The sequence below is a fragment of the Ceratina calcarata genome, unplaced genomic scaffold (assembly GCF_001652005.2).
Source record: "Ceratina calcarata isolate Rehan_Ccalc_2016 unplaced genomic scaffold, ASM165200v1 scaffold483, whole genome shotgun sequence".
Lineage (NCBI taxonomy): Eukaryota > Metazoa > Arthropoda > Insecta > Hymenoptera > Apidae > Ceratina > Ceratina calcarata.
Window position 1 is genome coordinate 18,981 of NW_017172557.1, and position 6,170 is coordinate 25,150.

The following is a 6,170-nucleotide window of genomic DNA, read 5'->3' on the forward strand; positions in this document are numbered from 1 at the left end:
ATATACAGGGTGTTCCGGAAAGATTGTTAGAGCCGAAAATGGCAGATGGGGAGGAGCATTGTGAACAACAATTTCCTTTGGTAAAATACGAAATGGGGCTTGGTTACCGAGTTATTAACAAAAAACACGGACCAATCAGAGCGCTCGGTTGAGGCGGTCTCCGTTTCGGGAGCGCTGGCTCGGAGACAGCCGGGCGACTTTTCTCGCGTTTGAACAAGCGCTCCGCTCGGAACGAAGCGTTTTAAGAAAATGACGAATAACAAACTACATTAATAACAATGCAAGGAAATTGTTGTTCGTTTGTTATTATGAATAACAATTAATACACTTAATCGTTATTCACGTGGAATGGATGAGATAGATTGTTGATAATTGATGAATGATGATAGGATAAATGAGGAATTAACAAGTCGCAGGGAATATTGAATTAAAAAGGAAATGTAAAAACTGTAGAGATTTAGACTTACCCATTCATTCGCAAGTGCACCTGCTAACGATGGGCCACGGTCAATGGGTCAGCGTCTTTGCCGCTCGCAGGTAGGCCACAGCTGATCTTCTGTTCAGGGAAGGAACCCCGCAATCCACCGCACGATCATTGTCACTCTTAAAAATTTTAACACACTAAGATTGTTGCTCCTACGTTCTATCAATACACGTCTTTGAAAGCAGCCGATTGATTTTTATACACAAACTCAACTTCATTACACCGCTGTCACTCTTCACTTAAAAATTTTCAAACACTTACACTGTCGTTCTTGCACTTTAACATTAAACGTCTCCGAAAGGAGCCGATTGTTTTTCACTCACAAAATAAACTTCACTATCCGCGTGGTCCGTGAACTACACGATGCACGAAGGGCGCGACACGATCGGGATGACGCTCTTTTTATCGGAATCGGCGCATAACCATCTTCGCGTTAGGCGATTACTCGGATTATTTCGTAATACTCCGTCATTGAGTTGAGGTGCACGACTCGATACCTACTGAACCGTCTCTCACAACTTTCCTTCGGGAGAATTTTCCCCACTCGATGGCCAAATTCGTTAGTGAAAATGTTTTTAGCATTAGCGTAAATAAACTGGTGCAGTACGTATGTACCTCCATCAAATTCTTTTTGGTTCCTAGGGGCTACGTGTACCACACTTTGGGAACCGTTGATATACAGGGTGTCCCACGTAACACTTTTCACGATTTTTCAAGTACTTGGGATAATCTGACAAAAAAGTATTTTCAACAAAAGTTGATCAGTTTTCAATTGGCTATATATTGCAAGAAAAAAGTTGGAAAGAAAAATTGTTTTCTATTGTCAAGTTCACCTTAATTTTTTTAAATGACACTTTGTATTTTTGACTTAACAGTGTTATAGCCCGTATCAAGACGAATTCAACGATCTAGATACCATGACCTTTGGATGGCCTTGAAGGCAAAGAAATGAAAATTTTGACAAAGAATGATAGTCTGCTTGAATGGGTGATAATAACGTGTATTTATTATTAAGACTTGTAACCGTATAAATTTACCGCGTGTACCGGTTACATATACCTTCACGGGTAACCGTCGGGAGAACCTTCGAGAAGGCCTGCCGATCCTACGCACGCGCGGATCCTGTAGGATTACATAATCGAAGGATCGACGATCGATTCCGTAACCGACGGATCACTTCCAATCCGGATACCATAGGAATTACTTCGAGTATGAATACCGAATAGATAACTTCTTAGTCTGAATATCGTAAAGAGAACTTCTAGTCAGAATACCGAAAGGATAACTTCGTCTTCTAGTTTGAGTATCATAAAGAGCACTTCGAGTCTGAATACTGTAAAGAGTTTTCCTAGTCGAATATAAAGATTGTATAGTTGTGTGTGAGTGACCACAGCGAGAACAGTATTAATTGTTACACGAGGTCCAGAAGCTAGCGTGGGAAAGGGATCTCGATATTGGTACGCCAACGATCCGTGAGTCATACTTCCTTGATAATAACAATTGTAATCGCGAGGGTCGATCCATCGATTATATTCTTATTAAATAAGCCATCAGTCTGGCATAGATTAAGTGCGCTGTTTCTTCTGTGTTAAATTCCGCCGTGCTATTCTAATTTAACTCTTATTCCGGTAAAGGCACGTGGTACAATTGTAAGACTGATCAACCTAGGTCTCGTTCTTTGTTAAATATATAGTGATATCCGTCATTCAATTTATACCATCGAATAAATTTCTGATTTCCCTGTCAATTCCAAGTCCTCCTCCCAAGGAGACACGAACTCCTCCCTCGACGAATACTCACTCGCAGAGTATTCGGTTATAAACTCTTAATTACATTCACGTACTAACTGAATTTCTTTGCCTTCAAGGTCATCGGAATATAATATTATTATCGGCAATCAGGCTAGAATACTGTTAAGTCAAAAATACGAAGATCCATTTAAAGAAATGAAGGTGACTTTGACAATAGTAAAAAATTTTCTTTCCAACTGTTTTTCTTGCAATGTATAGCCAATCAAAAACTGATCAATTTCTGTTGAAAATTTTTTTTTGCCAGATTATCGCAAATATTTGAAAAATCGTGAAAAATGTTGCGTGGGACACCCTATATACATAGACAATTAGTATACTGTAAACGCATTACCGTTAAATGTACTACTCTTTTCAAGATTGAAATAAACGATTAATACTACTACAAATAATAAAAGAGGAATGATAGGCAGTTCATCGATTCCATTACTGATAATGGCCATGACTAATGATCTGAAACATTTGAAAGGCAGCACTCTTATCTGCAAGTGTATCAACTGTCATTATCGTCATTATCGCGATCGTTGACATTAGTTGGATTATCTAGAATCCTCGACATTAACGGGACCTACATAATAACGGTGATCGACGATTGCGATAAGTGACTACCTAAATCAATAACACAGAGCAATGACGTTAATAATTCTGTTATTATCCCATGTCACTGTGACGGGAATCGATATCCCGATCTGCATAATTAATTAGGCTTGTCACGCTAGTTTTACTCTCTTAAAGAGTAGCATTTCATCCGCGTTGTTTAACGCCAATTTTCCTGACGACATAATATGATGACATAATAATCGAGACACATGTAAAAATTGTACATCTAATCATTCAGAGCATCTTTATTCCATATGCCGCTATTAACGAGACAGATTAAGAAGGATGGCAATGTTATCCAAGTGTAGAATGCAATAAAGAAGACGACGAACATCAAGAAGGTTCTTCGAGGCGAACGTGAACGAGCATTTACGAGGATGGCCCATTATCAGGGCTAATATCTAGGATGCTCGACAACCTCCTAACGACCCCGAGCCAATCCCTCCCCCCTCTCTCTCTCTCATCATTTTTTTCTACCTCACGTTTTCTCCGCCAATTCATTTTACCTTCGTTCTCGTTTCGTTCCTCTTTCCTTGAAATCTGCTTACGGAACTATTTAACATGACAGTCTTGAAAAATATAACGAATTCATTTCCACAAAATCTCGTTGCAATATATTCTGTGGCTGCTCCTTGAGCAGATTCGCGCTCGGATGCAATTAAAAAACTAGATTTGAATTTACGTAAAACACTTTTAATTATTATTCCTTTAAAGAGGATTGATGAACAAACGTCTCGCTCTCTTCGTGTCTCGTCGCACAAAGACCGTTTCTAATTACAATTACTCTCGTGTTTTCTTTTTCGCGAGCGTCTTTTCTCATCGCAACGCACGCCTGCAGGACGCTCGCTCTCGATTCTCGCTCTCGCGCGCGTTCCGCGACCCTACCTGTCCTCTCGCATAGAGGTGCCCCGCACCGCTCCCGCATTCGCTCGGGCTTTTGCCCGCGACGTAAGAAAAACCTCTTCGAGGGAAAAACTTACGCCAGGAGCAATGCGTTTACATACTGAAACGTACTCTAAGATTCGCTCGCGACTCGTTATCGACCAGTTTCCTTCAACCACTAATCTTCCCAATCGTGCGTCCGTTCAACCCTTAATTTTCCCGATCGTGCGTTCGTACAACCCAGACGCTGAGCAATGGCACCGTGCTTCATCACGGCAGCCAATCTGGACGACACGTTTCCCTGAACCAACACCTCACTCATAGCCGTACGCGTCCGCGAAGGAAGATCCCAAGTCTTCCCTCGCCCCGCGGCCAACTCCAATTACCGGGACTAACCCGAGGGAGTGGAAATCGAAAGTGGCCCATGGGCAGCTATGCCAGCCCTTAACACCGCGCTTCTTTCGTGGCTGATCACAGCCTCGTTGAAACGTTCATCCGCCGATTTTTTATTGCCCACGCCTGAGCCCCTCCCGCACGTCAGGAACATATTCGAACAAAAACATTTCAGGATTTGACCTGATTATTGAATTAATAAGAAATAAGATGTTTTATTTCCTATATATAACTGTTTTAATTTGTTTAAAAAATCGTAATTTAATTTTATAATATAATAACGTATATTAAACTAATTTTGGAAATTCTTAGTATGTACATTCACTGGACTTCAGAATTTTAATACAACCAATTTGAAACAATGGTTGATGCATACAGCGACAGCAGATATTGAACAATTTTCTTGGGAAGACGTAGTTCATTCGCGGAAATCTTTCTTAAACAATTACTGAGAGTTTATCGAGTTACGGCCACTTTGTCGTAACAGCAACGCGGCAGCATGGTTTCCCAAATAAAGTAACGTTAATTAATTATTAGCTCGTCTCACCTAGTTTTTCCGGTTCCTTTATCACGGTAGTACCGACTAACTTTTGTATTATCTTTCCAGCTCCGGCTCTATTTTCCTCTTCACGGATGATTCTAGTTTCTATCTTCCTTTCTCTTCCCGGTTCCCTTTTATTTCGTATTTACCCAACGCTTTTTCCATCTCCTTTGTCGGACTTGTCAGCGCTCTTGCACTTGATTGTTTAATTTTTCTTCATTATATCTGGCGCTCGTTCATCCGTTCAGCCGGTCCTCGGATTTGAACTCGGAAAATAGCGGAAGTCGCAAGTGGATAGGCCGACTTCTTTTGTCATCCGCCTTTTGTCCGGCCGCAGGTTTTCTCGGTTTTATTGTGCTCTGACGGAAAGTCACGTTACTCGCCTCTGAATCACTCGTTGTATAATTGATCGTTACGTCGATACTGCAACGTTAATTAATTAGTTACGTTTTCTGCAATCCTTTGGACTCAAATAATTCGGATCTCGTTCTGCTGCGAGCTTCCGCTACGTAATTCCATTCGATTGTACTCTTTCGTTCTGTATTTGGGTAAGAAAAAACAATTGGCTAGTACAGCAGACTGATAGTTCAATAGACTCTTTGGTAGTAGTTTAAGCTAATGTAGAAGATATGGATAGGGTACTAGCTATTTGTTATTGTCCAATATACAAATACATATATTAAGGATTTTATGAGGATTAAGACGGAAGCTTACCTGGAGTTAAGACCGCTAACTTTTACTGGACCTACTGCTCAATTACGTTTAGCAGAAGGCAATTTTTATATCAAGTGGAAGAAGATGAATAATAATTTAGAGACACTGAAATATGCCAGCTGTGTAATACTCAAAAGAGAGAAAGCCTAAATAAAAAATTCCTAATCCTTTTCTTGCATTGATCACTTTTAAATTCATCGACTACTTTACATTCTTTTCTACAATTAACTGCATAACATAATCATAATACAAATAATTGCACGCAATTAAATTATTAATAATAATTTAAATTATAATAAATTAGTAATAATTAAACTGAGAATATGAACAAATGTTTTGAAAAACATGGTTTAGTACATTTATGTCTTAATATCTTTTGTATTATTATAATTTATAATTTAATAAATATAGTTTCAGAAATAAAAGTTTTCAGAAATAAAATTACAAATTCTAATTACACAAAAGTACGATTTTAATTAACACGTCAAACGCCAAACCTATTTTGTCTTGCTTACCGTTTAACCGGCTATATCAAATTAATAAATTCTAATTTTTTAACTTCATATCGTCAGTCAACATATACTAACGCGGTCTGGACGAGAAGTAGTTAGTGATCCTCAAGGGAGTGATCGGCACACGGTGCGGTCGCTGCTGATTGGCTATCACGGGAATGTTTCAAAACCGGAAATAGACAGAGAAAAAAAAAGTGTGTAAGTGAAACAGAAAATAGAATAGTGTAGTGAACAGT